General features: G+C 45.1%; 1 long non-coding RNA gene across 1 annotated transcript in view; it reads right to left on the bottom strand.

The window, feature by feature from the left end:
- Positions 1 to 14,062, bottom strand: part of LOC140422755 (uncharacterized) — an 83,549-nt gene extending 69,487 nt beyond the window's left edge. The window contains exon 1 of the long non-coding RNA XR_011947583.1: positions 13,958 to 14,062. This is a non-coding gene — a long non-coding RNA (uncharacterized lncRNA). The remainder of the gene's footprint in view (positions 1 to 13,957) is intronic.
- Positions 14,063 to 15,930: the final 1,868 nt, after the last annotated feature.

Below are 15,930 nucleotides of genomic sequence, written 5' to 3'. Positions count from 1 at the left end.
TGTTAAAATATTTACTCAAGGAAGTCTTCAAAGAAGAGGAAAAATATGAACTGTCACATAAAATAAGTAAAAACAAATCAAGGGAAAACATTGAATAGATATTACTACAAAGTAAAAAAATTAGAAAGAGCAGTATCACCAGAAATAAGACAAATCTTGAGAAATTGTAAGTGCACTGGTAATGATCTTTCAAAACTCTTGATTCAGGATCCTTTGATTGCATTAAGATCTTTGTGTAGACCAACAGACCAAAAGAAGCAAATTTATCAAATGAATCCAACCCAATGGACAAGATTTCACTTATTCTCACTTTAATTTTAACAAAAAAAACAAAATCAAGGTTAACATGTATTAAAAGGCAATTTGCAGTGATATAAGCTACAATTTTCATCTTAACAGCAGGTACAACAAAGATAAATCTTGCAATTCACTCAGCATATATGTCAACATTTCAAAACACCCAACTTCATCAGGTAAATTTCTAATTCCTTTTTTTTGCAAGGTGTTAACCCCAGATTCTCATCCGCCAGCAGCTCCCAATTACCCACGTTCTACTGGGTGCGGAAAATAGGAGCAGAAGTAAGCCATTCAATCCCTCAAACCTGCTCTGCTGTTCATTTAGATGATGGCTGATCTTCTACTATACTATCCCCATAGTAGCACAGTGGTTAGCACTGTTGCTTCACAACGCCAGAGATGCGGATTCGATCCCCGGCTTGGGTCACTGTCTGTGCGGGGTCTGCACATTCTTCCGCATCTGCATGGATTTCCTCTGGGTGCTCCAGTTTCCTCCCACAAGTCCCAAAAGACCTGCTGTTAGGTGAATTGGACAGTCTGATTTCTCCCTCTGTGTACCCGAACAGGCGGCAGAATGTGACGACGAGGGGATTTTCACAGTAACTTAATTGCTGTGTTAATGTAAGCCTACTTGTGACACTCATAAAGATTATTATTATTCCCATATTCTGTGTATAAAGTACCAGATAAGGCAAGTAAAAATAATTACAATGTAAATAAAATGGAAAGAGTAATGTCACTAGAGATATGACAAATCTTCATAGAACCTGATGATTTCTAGATGCTTTCTGTCTTGACTGAGTCTCCATAGTCCTCTGAGGTAGAGAATTCCAAAGGTTTACCTCCTTCTGAGTGAAGAAATTCCTCCTCATCTCAGTCCTGAATGGCCTAACTCTAATTCTGAGACTGTGTCCTCTCGTCCTAGAATCCTCAGACAGGGGAAACATCCTACCTACATCTATCTTGTCAAACCCGGTAAGAATTTTTTTCAATGCCATCACATTTCATTTTTCTGAACTCTGGAGCAGAGTTTTCAAAGTGGGGGTCATGATGCGCGTGTGGGTCGCAGGAGGATTTCAGGAGGGTTGCAGAGCGAGGGGTCACAAAAAAATGTGAACAGCGAGGACCGGAATAATAATAATAATCTTTATTGTCACAAGTAGGCTTACATTAACGCTGCAATGAAGTTACTGTGAAAAGCCTCTAGTCGCCACATTCTGGCTCCTGTTCAGGTACACAGAAGGAGAATTCAGAATGTCCAAATTACCTAACAGCACGTCTTTCGGGACTTGTGGAAGGAAACTGGAGCACCCGGAGGAAACCCACGCAGACACAGGACGAACGTGCAGGCTCTGCACAGACAGTGACCCAAGCTGGGAATCGAACCAAGAACCCTGGCTCTGTGATGCAACAGTGCTAACCACTGTGCTCCGTGCTGCCCATCAATCATCTCAGCTCCAGGACATTGCTGCAGTAGTTCCTCAGGGTAGTGTCCAAAGCCCAACCATCTTCAGCTGCTTCATCAAAGACTTTTCTTTTATCATGAGGTCGGAAGTAGGGATGTTTGCTGATGAAGATTGCACAATACTCAGCATCATTCCTGACTTCTCAGAAACTGAAGCAGTCTATGTCCAAGTGCAGAAAGACCTGCACAATATCCAAGCTTGGGCTGGGCAAGTAACATTCACACCACACAAGTGCCAGGCAATGACCATCTCCATCGCCTCTTGACATTCAATAGCATTACCATCATTGAATTCCTCCCTTGGGGCTTACTGCTGACCATAAACTGAATTGGACCAGCCATATGAATAGTGTGGCTGCAGAAGCTTAGCATCCTGCAGAGTAACTCACCTCCTGATTCCCCAAAGCCTGTCCCCCATCTACAAGGCACAAGTCAGGTTTAAGTAATGGAACACTTTCCACTTGCCTGGACGAGTGCAACTCCAACAACACTCAATAAGCTCGACACCACCCAGGGTGAATTAGCCCGCTTGATTTCCACCCTGTCCACAAATATTCATTCCTCCACCACCAACAAACAGTTGCAGCTGTGCGTACCATCTACAAGATGCACTGCAATAACTCACCAAGGTTCCTTAGATAGTACCTTCCAAACCCATTACCACTATCATTTAGAAGGTCAATTGCAGCAGATACCTGGGAACACCACCACCTGAAGGTTCCCCTCCAAGTCAATCACCACCCTGACTTGGAAATACATCACTGACCCTTCACTGTCACTAGATCAAAATCCTGATATTCCCTCCCTTATAGCACTGTGGTTGAACCTGCTACACCTCAAGGACTGCAGTGGTCCAAGATAGCAACTCACCACCACCTTCACAAGGGTACTTTGGGATGAGCAATAAACGCTGGCCTATCCAGCGATGCCCAAATCCCGCAAATGAATTTTAAAAAGCTGATTAATATGATTAATGGATTTGATGAGTTAAATAGAGAAACCGTATTTACTCTGGAGTGAGAGTTCAGATTAGGGAGACCTAACTTTAACACTAGCACTTGCCAATTCCCACGCGATGTCAAGCAACAATTATTAACACAAAGGCAAGTAAAAATCTGGAACTCGCTCCCGCAAAAAACTAATTCATTTGAAAATGTCAAAATTGCAACTGATACATTTGTATTGACAAGGGAATTAAGGAATCTGGACTCAAAGTGGGCAGATGAAGGTAGGTTACAGGTCAGCCGTTGCCTAAATGAATGGTGGATAGGTTCAGGGAGCTAACTGGCTTACTCCTTTTCCTACATTCCTTCCTGTGTCCTTCAGTGCTCACAATGTAGAAATGTTGATGAAATCATTCCTTTCACAACTCTTCGATGGTGCAAACAAAATGACAAGTTGCTTCCTTACAGACTAAGTGTTACACATTCCAAATATGATTGACAGCACCAATACAGATCCTCCTTATGACACAATTAAATATTTAATGCAGCATGTCTTCCTGTTCGATCTTTCATTTATGATGTTTCTTTGATTGAAATCAGGTTCAGTTTAAAAATTAGATCTGTTGTGAGCTACATCCTGTATCGTAAAACTGTATCAATTGCCAAATGCACACTGACTGAGATGAGGCTTGTTATGTTGATGTTTGTTAATGGCAAAAACAATTTAGGTTGATCTCACCATATGTCTCAAAGAATTCAAAGTCAATGAATTACATGAAGCCTATCTCTGAGCTCTTGAAGCTATAGACCCGATACTTAGCCAGCTCTAGGTGTGCCGTACAGTATACTGTACACAGTTTAAGTGAGAGCAAGTTGGCATATTAAGTGCCATGTGTTACATTCTGCACAACTTTGAAACTGAAATTATCAAAATGTTTGCAGCAAATTCAACCCAGAGGCAGAATGAGGGGGAAGCAACACAAATCCACCAGCTGGTGCCCATAGCAGGAAACCATTTGAGGAAATCCATGGAAATTTTCACTTGAGGATTTTCTCTGAAAAATGGATGGAATCGTGAACTTCTGATGCGGCATGTGACGGAACGGCCGCACATGGAGGAACTCCTGCCGGGGATCGTGATTTTGTTCCGTTTTTTGCAGGGAACATGCGCTCAAAACCCTATTACATTTATTTCAGCCTCCCAAAGCAAGGGGATGTAGAATAGGGTCAAACCAGACACCAAAAGAAGAAAGAAACAATGGCCGCAATCTGACGGAATTAATTCTAAGTATCATTTCGGGCACAGTTCGTGGGGCTTTGCTCGAGGGCCGTGATGGCGAGATTACGACCCATATCTAACGGCATGTAGTGTCAAAAATGAGCCCCTATGAGCTACTCACCATTCCAGGCACACTCGCCGTCTGATTCGTGCCCCAGCCTGCATGCCGCTAACTAGAGAGAGCTGTTTTTAAAGGACCCGTCACCACAGTCAACACAGAAGAAAGAAGAATGGCAGCACGCAGACCAGCCGCTGGCTACAGTGATACCGACCTGGACAGGCTGTTGGACATGGTGGGTGCAAGAGGGGCCACCCTGTTCCCCTGAGGGGCTGGGAGACCTAGCAGCAGGGCCAGCAATGCCACCTGGGAGGCAGTGGAAGCTGTTGTGAGTTCGGGCAGCTTGCAATGGAGGACGGCCGTCCAGTGTCGGAAGAAAACAAATGATTTTGTTCTGAAATTAGTTCTTTGAGAAGGTGACTGAACAGGTAGACGAGGGTAGAGCAGTTGATGTGGTGTATATGGATTTCAGCAAAGCGTTTGATAAGGTTCCCCACGGTAGGCTATTGCAAAAAATACGGAGGCTGGGGATTGAGGGTGATTTAGAGATGTGGATCAGAAATTGGCTAGCTGAAAGAAGACAGAGGGTGGTGGTTGATGGGAAATGTTCAGAATGGAGTACAGTCACAAGTGGAGTACCACAAGGGTCTGTTCTGGGGCCGTTGCTGTTTGTCATTTTTATCAATGACCTAGGGGAAGGCGCAGAAGGGTGGGTGAGTAAATTTGCAGACGATACTAAAGTCGGTGGTGTTGTCGATAGTGTGGAAGGATGTAGCAGGTTACAGAGGGATATAGATAAGCTGCAGAGCTGGGCTGAGAGGTGGCAAATGGAGTTTAATGTAGAGAAGTGTGAGGTGATTCACTTTGGAAGGAATAACAGGAATGTGGAATATTTGGCAAATGGTAAAGTTCTTGAAAGTGTGGATGAGCAGAGGGATCTAGGTGTCCATGTACATAGATCCCTGAAAGTTGCCACCCAGGTTGATAGGGTTGTGAAGAAGGCCTATGGAGTGTTGGCCTTTATTGGTAGAGGGATTGAGTTCCGGAGTCGGGAGGTCATGTTGCAGCTGTACAGAACTCTGGTCCGGCCGCATTTGGAGTATTGCGTACAGTTCTGGTCACCGCATTATAAGGAAGGACGTGGAGGCTTTGGAGCGGGTGCAGAGGAGATTTACCAGGATGTTGCCTGGTATGGGGGGAAAATCTTATGAGGAAAGGCTGATGGACTTGAGGTTGTTTTCGTTGGAGAGAAGAAGGTTAAGGGGAGACTTAATAGAGGCATACAAAATGATCAGGGGGTTGGATAGGGTGGACAGTGAGAGCCTTCTCCCGCGGATGGATATGGCTGGCACGAGGGGACATAACTTTAAACTGAGGGGTAATAGATATAGGACAGAGGTCAGAGGTAGGTTCTTTACGCAAAGAGTAGTGAGGCCGTGGAATGCCCTACCTGCTACAGTAGTGAACTCGCCAACATTGAGGGCATTTAAAAGTTTATTGGATAAACATATGGATGATAATGGCATAGTGTAGGTTAGATGGCTTTTGTTTCGGTGCAACATCGTGGGCCGAAGGGCATGTACTGCGCTGTATTGTTCTATGTTCTATGTTCTATGTCCTATATCCAACGGACTGCAAGGGTAAGTCACCATCTCTCTCCCGGCATCAGTTCTGCTTTTCACCCCTCAGATTTACAACACTGACCCCCACAAATCGCTGGCTGTCACCTCATACCCTCCCCACACATCTTCGTGCTTGAACCTCTGAACCCCGAGCCCCCAGCAGCACAACCCCTTCATGTCCAGGTCTGCTGCCCTTCACATGCCACCTGCTAAAGACACCCCCTGATCCATCATGCGTGTGGCTCACAATGTCCAGTCTTGCGCGTAACAGGAAGGAACAAGACATGACCGGGGCCGGGAGGGCGGGGGAGGGGGGGGGGGGGCGGCGGTGGAGGCTGAGTCCCCGATATCAGAGGCCTCACCGACACGAGGATCGGGCCCTGGAGATCCCGGATGCAACAGAGGACAGAGCATTCATCGACTGCGAAGTTGGCGTGCGCCGCAGAGGTGAGGATCCACTGCCCCTTCAATCAGGTAACCTCCCTCAGATGAGTTGCTGAAATCGGACAAAATGGTCCTTCACTCTCACTGACTGCATGTCCCTTCTCTTGCAGGATTTTCACCCGATGGGGTCGGGCTGACCCCTGCTCCCCATTAACATCGGAGACCTCGAGTGCATCGAAGGAAAATAAAATGGTGGCAAGGTGACAATGCCAGGGGCCACCCCCCTGACTGTAGAGATTTTGACAGCTGAGTTACAGAAGCAGTGCCGAGAGATTTCAGAGGATCATGAGAAGGCAATTGATGCGGCGATTTCCTCAATCCGAGATGCCCTGATCAAGGTAAACAAGGTAGTGAAGCAGTAGGATGTGGAGCTGCAGGAGGTAGGAGTTGCTCTGTCAAGGCAGAGTGGCCAGATTGCTTGCTTGGAAGTGGAAATGGTGAAGATGGCGACTGATAATAAGGGTTTGAATAGACAACCTCGAAAATCAGTCAAGAAGACAGAATTTGAGAGTGTTTGGATTGCCAGAGTAGTTAGGAGGGTCCAAACCCAACAAAAAGCATGGCGCAGGTGCTCTGGAAGATGGTGGGGGAGGAGATAATGGCAGCCCCTCCTGAGCTGGATCGTGGCCATAGGTCACTGAGACAGAAGCCTCATTCTTGGGAGCCACCTCGGGCATTTGTGTTCCGCTTCCACAGTTACCAGGAAAAGGAACACCAGAACAGCAGATGGGAAGGCCATGAGTGCAAATGTCTTTTCGGAGCTTTCTAGGAGGCACACAGCTTTTAACAAGGCTAAGACGGCACTGTATCGCAAGAAAGTACGGTTTGGCATGGTCGACCCCGCACATCTTTGGGTGACCAATGAGAATGAACAACATCACTTTGAGACTTCATGGAAGCTGAGCCATTCATTCAAAGGAAGGGACTGGGGTTGAAATAATTGTGATAATTGTATTGTATTCGAATTGAAAGTAACTGGTTTGGAAAAGGGAGGAGGGTCATTTGGAATTTTGGGGTGGGGGGGGGTTGTGCTTTTTTTTCTATTTGTCTGTTCACTCTTATTAAGGGTTGATGAGGTATAGGTGAGGCTGTTTTTTGCTTTATATGAAGACGTTTACTGTTTTTGCTGTTCTTTCTTGGAATCTTTAATCGTTTTTTGGCGAAAGGGGCAGGTTTGGTACTTTGAAATTTTAAGGTTGATTGAAGGCTCTCTGTGAGGGGCTAGTCAGCTAGCTAGATGAATTTGTTAGTTAATGGAAGTGAGGAGATGGGGTCATCTGTAGTTCATATGAAGTTTAAATTTAGGGGTTATATTAATGGGATGGTTGAGGTGTGATAAGGAAGAGGTTGGTTTTGGGGGTTTTGTATATAGATTACATGAGGACCAGTTTACCTCACTTGACTGGACAGCTGGTTTGTCATGCAGAACAAGACCAGCAGCATGGGTTCAATTCCCATACTGGCTGAAGTTATTCATGAAGGCCAATGCCTTCTCAACCTTGCTCCTCACCTGAGGTATGGTGATCCTCAGGTTAGATTACAGAATTTACAGTGCAGAAGGAGACCAATCGGCCCAGCAAGTCTGCACCAGCCCTAGGAAAGAGCGCCATACTTAAGCCCACATCTCCACCGTAATCTAATCTAACCTTTTTGTACATTAAGGGCAATTTACCGTGGCCAATCCGCCTCACTTGCACACCTTTGGACTGTGGGAGGAAACTGGGGCATCTGGAGGAAACCCACGCGGTCACGGGGAGTACATGCAGACTCCGCACTGACAGTGACCCAAGCCGGGAATTGAACTTGGGATTCTGGAGCTGTGAAGCAACAGAGCTAACCTCTGTGCTACCAGGCCACCCGGGTTAAATAACAACAAGTCAGCTCTCCCCTTCAAAGGAGAAAGCAGCCTATATTCATCTGGGACTATGGTGACTTTACCTTACCTGGTTATTTGGGTGACAAGTTGGTGGGGTGGGAGGAAGGGTGTCCCTGATGGTGACTGGAGACTTTTCTTTGCCGATTTGTGCTGAGGGACCTGACGGCTGTGGGTCTGATTTCGACCTTTCCTGGAGGTCGCTGGCTGCCCCACAGTATGGGATTGACTGATTCCAGTTGGGGAGGGGGTGGATGTCCCCCCATTCGGCTGGTCACATGGAATGTGAGGGGGTTAGGTGACCCGAATAAGAGATTCAGGGTGTTTACGCGCCTTTAGACATTGAGGGCTTATGAGCTGCTATTGCAGGAGACTCATTTGCGAGTTAGAGACCAGATATGGTTTCGGAGGGGCTGGGTGGGGCAAGTGTTTTATTCAGGGATCAAAGGCAAGGCACAGGGGACTGTGATCCTGATCAACAGGAGGTTGGCCTTCTTAGCAGGAAGGACTTTGACGACCCCGAATGGGAGGTATGTCATGGTCAGTGGGCTGCTACTGGGTTCACCAATGTTGCTGGTCAATGTATACGCCCCAAATAGGGACAACACTATTTTTATTAATAGGTTGCTGTCATTAATCCCAGATTTGGATTCAGCTGATCATGGGTGGGGACTTCAATTGCGTTTTAAACCCCCAACTGGATAAATCGAGACAAAAGGTGTTAATATCTTCTGGGATGGCAAAGGCTTTGTTGACCTTCATGGAGCAGATGGGGGGAACTGACCATTGGAGATCTTTACACCCGGGGGAGAAGAATTTCTCCTTCTCTCAGGTCCAGGATTGACTTTATTGTGGTCGATATGTCCTTGCTGCCAAGGATTATGGAGTCAGGATACTCAGCAATGGTGATCTCTGATCACCACCCACACTACATGGACATAATGGTTGGCTCGGGCCCCGCTTTGTGCCTGCTTTGGAGGTTTGATACTTCTCTGTTGGTGGATAAAAGTTTTTGTGAGAGGACCCGCTCTCTCATAGAGGACTGGTCTTCACCCCAACCAAGGTTAATAGGGTGTTCGAAGCGTTTTATTGGAACCACGACAAGTTGGAACCTCCTGAGGATGAGTCCTCTATGTCTGAGTTTTTAGATGGTTGGCCTTCCCAGTGGTGGAGTAGGAGGAGAGGGAGGAATTGGAAGCTCCTCTGATTCTTGAGGAGATTAAAGAGGGTATGAGTTTGATGCAGTCAGGGAAGGCGCCGGGACCTCACATATTCCCAATGGAATTTTACAGAAGGGTTGACGAGTTGCTGACCCCAATGCTGCTTTAGATGTTTGAAGACTCTTACTTGAGGGACGTTGCCAGCCTCTTTGGTGCAGAAGATGATTTCCTTGCTATCGAAGACTTGGTGGAATATGGGTCATACCGTCTCATCTCTTTGTTGAATGCTGATCAAAGTTACTCGCGAAGGTATTGGCTAAGGCATTGCTCAACGTGGTTCTGTCCCCCTCTTCATTCCCTGAAACGGAGCTGATTATTTCACTGGATGCAGATAAGGTGTTTGATAGGGTGGAATAGAGCTATTTATTTCATGTCTTGGTTGGGTTTGGCTTTGGACCGAGGTTTAGATCCTGGATCCAGCTTTTGTATAGCGACCAGTGCCCATACAAATGATTTGAACTCAAAATACTTCCGACTGGGAAGGGGCACATTTTCTCCAATGAAATGGACTGTTAATCTGGTGGTCTTGACCAACTTGAAAATATAGGGACAATTTAAATGGCACTTCAAGCTGTTAATGTCATCTATGTCAATCTTGGCCCCAATCTGTGGGATCCATCATTTTGTGCTGGTGGCTTTGGATTCATCCTTTGGGGTCTGGAAGGAGGAGGGGTTGGAGAGGTTTGGGGATCTGTTTGTTGATGGTAAGTTCCTGAGTTTTGAGGGGTGGCTCGAGAAGGGTAAGCTCTCAAGAGCTAACAAGTTTCAACAGGTATGAAACTTGGCACACAAGGAGTTTGCTTCCATCCATGTGGCCTCCCCCCCCCCCCCCTCCCTCATTGATGGACAAAGTTTCTTCAGCAGCCAGTGCAGGGGAGGGAGGGATGTCGGAGACCTATGGTCAGCTGATGTTGATGGATCAGGTCCTGCTGGACAAAATTAAAAGAAAATGGGAGGAAGAATTGGGCCAGGAACTTGAAGATGGGGAGTGGACCGAGTGTCTATATATAGTCAACTCTACCTCTTTGTGTGCGAGGCTCAGCTTGATACAATTCAAGGTGATGCAGAGGGCGTATTTGATCAGGGCCCGAATGAGTGGGTTTTATGCACAAGTAGGGGATAGGTGAGAGCAGTGCTCTGAGGGCCCTGCCCATCACACTCACATGTTCGGGTCCTGCCCTGGGCTCGTGAACTTTTGGGGATCCTTCTTCAGCACCATGTCGGGCATTCTTGGGGTCGAATTGGAGCCATGTCCTTTGGTGGGTATTTTTGGGATCTCAAACTTGCCGGAGTTAGAGACAGGGACGAAGGCAGATGCTTCCTTGATAGCCCATAGACGAATCTTGCTTGGCTGGAGGTCTTGTCCCCGCCCAGTGAAGTAACTTGGCTCGGCAACCTGATGCAATTTTTACACTTAGAAAAAAAATCTAATATCTAATGAGAGGGTTGCCTGGGGGTGGGGGTGGAGGGGGGGGGGGGGTGGAGGAGGGATGAGAAAAGGTTGGAATACGTTAATTGTTATACATAAATGGTTGTATTGGTATTATTCTGGAAAATTGTCAACAAAATAATTTTGTTCTGAAATTGGGGGGAACGGGTTGGGCAGCTGGGGATTTTGTTTTGTATATTGCGTGATTCTGGTTGAATATTTCATGTGTTTGCAAATGGAAAATTTGAGTAAAATATTTATGAAAGAAAATGGTTTGGATCTGGAATGTTTTGAACATATTTTGTCCGACGTCCACCAGCCTTCTTTATAATTAATAATGAAAATACATATAATAGTCATCTTCTTTTAGCTTATCCCATATTATATGTGGTCACCCATTCACCCATTCCTCTTCCACTATCTGCCGCGTTTAAGTTTCTCGCCATCACATCATTCCATCTGGTCTGAGGTCTTCCTCTTCTGCTTCTTCTGTGTTGTTCTAACTCTGTCGTCATCAGTTTTTCCAAGACTGCACCCACACCTTCACACTGATCCTCTTCCTTGGGTGCAAATTGGCTGCTCAGAAATGTGGGGTCCAATTTAATGAACTGTGTGTAGTATTACCTGCGTGGTCGATAACACGTGTTACTCAATCCTTGGCTGATGATGAGGTCCTCTGAATCTTGTTGAAGAAGACTCGAACTCGTCCAGTAACAACAAAGGTTTATTGAGTAACTATAACTATGAATGCGTGAGTTCTTTACCTTAAAATGGGAACTAGGAATTGGATAACAAGATTTCACAATTGTAACTAAATGTAACTCCACTAACTATCTATGTGATTCTGATGTTTCCCTGTTCACAGCACACGAGAGAGAGACAGAGACCCCGTGTGGCTACCCTTTATACCCCTGTTGGTCCAGCTCTCTGGTGATCATGAGGTGCTGCTATCTACCCATTAACCCCTTGTGTGCATGCACCTACAGAGATCACCACACTGTGCTCTTTACTGTGCAAGAGAAAAGGCATGGTTGAAATCCGGACGAATATTTTGCTTAATCTGCATACACAAATATGCTTTGTGTTTGAAGCAAAACAAAATCAAGCTTAAATATGTCTTTGTATTTGAATGCAGCTTTTCAAATTTAGTGGCAGAGAAATATTCAGTTATGCTTACTGCTGCATACCTGGGAGACTATTACAGATGCTTTTGCTGTTGTTTTCTGCTCAATAGCAGCTTGTGAAGCGAACAATCATGACGGTATGATGGTTTATAATGACAAAATATGCAATACTGGTCTGCCTCTTGATTTTAGCATCATGAAGTAACTAGAGACCATGTTGGATCTCTGCTGAGCAGCAGTCTGCTCATCCTGAGACTTCAAGACTGCCGCTTCCTGTCTGCTTTGTGACGTACTCTCCATTCACTGCTCAACCTGATTACTAATAGAGAGTTCCCTGATGAGAGTTTTAGCCTCACAACAACAACATCCTCTTACTCAATTTGTGACCGTTGTGTGAAAACACGATGATGGGCATTGTCGATGGCTTATTGCTGTTGAATTGACAGTACGTACATTGTTGCATGAAGAAGCACAAATACCATTTTAACATGGTGAATGTGAAATAATTCCCAACAGTGAATAATGAACCTGGTAAGATTACTGTCGCACAAACCTGAAGCAGTATTGAGTTTGTGAATGTCAATACCCAATACGTTTGGACTCTCACCATTGTCCTCCCACACTGTCAGAGGTCATCTTCTTCCACAAAGAAAAAACAATGCATTGCATGGGGGAAAATCTTGTAGAGAGAAAGCAATTTGCAACACCGTTCATATGCAAACATATGAAATATCTTGCTGGATGATGCTTGAAGGACAGATGGTTATTTCCATATTATTATTTTTATCTGATGGTTCATTCTCCTATGTGTAACTTTACATCTGCTAAAACTCATGAAATGTAACCTTTTGACAAAATGTTAACAATGTAGACAACTAACAGAAATTGCACAATGCTAATGAGTCAAGCTCGGGACTGCTCTGGGCCTAGAACTCACCAAATAGAATGGCAGCCGAGTTGCTCCAAGGTAGCCCGGGTCCGTTATCTGTTCCCTTTCATATGGTAAACTACATGAGGCAGAGGATTGCATGTGGGACCAGAGTTGCATAACATGCAAAAGGAAATTGAGGATTTTTAATAGCTGCTTCTTTGCTACTGATTTAAGTTCTGCCGTGTAAAATCTGGCAATGGCATAGAATAGATATGCAATGTCAAAGGTTGTCTCTTCAGCCCTTAATCCAACACCAGCAAAACTCCACATTCCAGCAGATCCTCCAAAAATAAATCTGGACCGTCTGTGTTCTGTTTTTCCAAAGCCCTGCTACAGCTATGACTCCTCCTAAAGTGGTGTTGAAGTAGCTAATGGTACACAGATATAAAAAAATGGAGTATTGATTAACACTTAAAAACAAATGAATGTCAAGTCAAAGGCATAGCTCCTGAAGGGACAAAGAAGCATATTTAAACATGTTCTGACATATAGCTGAGCAGTTATTCAGTAATCAGAAATAGAATTCAATTTTTAAGAAGTACTTTAAAGAAACTAATTTCAGTGCCAAAAAGAAAATAGGCTTTTGACCCGAAAGTAGAAACGCCTGTAGCCTGGAACAAGAAAATGTTGTTTGGCACATAAAATCACTTTTCTTCCTCACACTCTGTAAATTTATCTCATCATTCACTCTATCCAACATATTAAGAATTATTATACTACCAGTCTGATGCTAAATTTATAGTGGGATTGACAAACATACAGCACTGTTGGCTCCACTAACAAAACCTGTTCCTCTCAAATTAATGTTTCTCCATAAAATGGTTAAACTATTGCATTCACATTGCATCGAACATAGCAAATAAAGTCAATACAACATGAACAATCCCTTGTCAATCTGCACACTCCTGTGACATTCAGTGCCATTCCCCTAGCCAGTACATTCACTTTGGAAGGTACATTGAAAATGTATTTTTCTGGGTGAAGCATGTTTCACATACTGAATCCAATGGGGTGCTTGAGTAATTATAATACAGCAGCTGTAACTGAAGCAATGCTACTTATTTGCTCAATAATTTACTGTCAAACTCTAGTTGATTATTTTAACAGCAGGCATAAAGGATTTTTTAACATGTCCAGGCAAAAAGGATAAATTGGGTGGTAAAATGGACTTCAAACTAATAAACAGTGGAGAAGAGGGCTTATTCGGAAACAGTCGTAAAAATCATAGCCCCTCCCAGTACATTCTCCTGAGGTTCGTAACCCACAGGTACCTCAGAAGATCCGCTGGGGAACCCTCTTGAAGTGCTCATGCAAGGACTGCACGGGAATTGCCTGGGGTGTTTCAACTTCCATCCTGCACCAGGAATCCTGCGAAATTCTGATTTGCAGTTGGAGACTTCAGCAGCAAATTCTCCGTACGTGTGATCCTCCGATCCCTCCACAGCGCACCCACGTGACGTGGGATGGCCACAATAGGAAGCCCCATTGGCTGGCTGCGGGAATGGATAATCACGCTGCCGGCGAGGGGGGGTGGGGGTGGTGCCGCGCAGGGAAACACGCCTGGTGGAAAGGAGAATCCCACCCCAGATGTTTCCCACACTCTTGGGAGAATAGTTATCCAGTAAAGGCAAGAAGCTTTAAAACCAGTTCTAATTTGAACCCCTCGCTGCACACCTCGACAACCTTCCAAACCTTCACTATCCCTCTTCGGCAACCCAACTCCCAACTCCCAAACCTCCTGACTATCTAACTACCCCCACCTATCTGAATAACCTCCCCCACTGCCCTACTACCCCATAACACGTGGCTATCTATCCACCCCTGACTAGCTCCTCTACTGCACTCCCATCACCCATTCCCAGATGCCACTGCCAGCTGCCAGAGCGCCATGCCATTCAGTGCACGAAACGAGACTAAGTGCAGCCTTGGCCGCGCATTCCTTGCTGAGACCCCTAATCTACCAAGTTGGCCGTTCAATAGCATGGTGTTTCTTGGCGCTCCAAGCCCCAGGAAGCACCCAGTTAATCATATGCACTATGGGACTCTGTTCCCATTCGGGTAGATTGCATCCTTCAGAATAGTTAAGAGCAGGGCTCAGGTTACAAACAGTGGGTAGCAGCTGACATACCCCTGCTGAAGATTAAAGATAGAAGGACTCATTAACTCCAGCAGATGACCTGCCTGCCACCTTCCCTCCTGCCCTTGCACCCACCACCATTATACCAGCAGCGGGTTCAGGCAGCTCGTCTCCCAGTGTGCCACTTGAGACCATTAAGTGGAAAATTAATGCCCAGTTAATGGCCTCATCCCACCAGCTATGGGATATAGTCAGCAGTGGGAGATCCCATGCCACGTAACAAGCATAGCAGAGGGGTTATTGGGGTACGGGGATAGGGTGGAAGTGAGGGCGAAAGTGGGTCAGTGCAAACTCGATGGGCCGAATGGCGTCCTTCTGTACTGTATGTTCTATGTTCTATGTTCTCAGCACAGGCTGCTGGTAGGCAGGGGTGGGGGGCTTCCTTAACATGCTCCCTGGAAACATTGGAGTCCCCTTCCCCAAGCTGCATCCCCCACACTTCCGCACATGCTCTTCCCCCAATTCTAGTCCATAAATTGAACATGCCAGTTAAATTAATAATTTAAAATCTAAGATCGATAGATTTTTGTCAACCAACAATATCAATGGATATGAATCAAGTGTCAGGTGGATGGAATAAAGATGAATCATAGCCTGATCTGATTACCTGACAAAACACATCCAAGCAGCTGAATGGCCTACTCCTGTTCCAATGCCACTTAATGTATCCATAAAAGGTTTCAGAGAGGTTTCTTCTCAATCCAATGTTAATAATGTAAATCTCTACAATTTATAATAAACCTTCGACCTCAACCTACCTTGCTTACTGGTTTGCTTTTCATAGTGCAACAATTTCATAAACCTTATGTTCCTTTGAAATTTTGATCATCTCTTTCTAAACTGTATTATGTTACTATTTCTGACAGTAATGTATTGCCTTGCGCAGTATCAGTTACTCACTTGTTTCTTCCAGAATGATCCTTAACTCGATGTTGAATAAAACTCGTAGTTTTAAAAAGTGCATTATTGAGTAACATTGATGAATTAACTGTGAGTTTGTTCTCTCTCCAATGCTTAAACTAGATGTTACATGAACAAGATTAACTAAGAAGTACTTATAGGGCTGCACGGTGGCGCAGTGGGTTAGCACTGCAGTCTCATGGCACC

The sequence above is a fragment of the Scyliorhinus torazame genome, chromosome 5, assembly GCF_047496885.1.
Source record: "Scyliorhinus torazame isolate Kashiwa2021f chromosome 5, sScyTor2.1, whole genome shotgun sequence".
Classification (NCBI taxonomy): domain Eukaryota; kingdom Metazoa; phylum Chordata; class Chondrichthyes; order Carcharhiniformes; family Scyliorhinidae; genus Scyliorhinus; species Scyliorhinus torazame.
The sequence above is the reverse complement of the archived record's forward strand: the minus strand, read 5'-3'. Positions and strand labels throughout refer to the sequence as shown.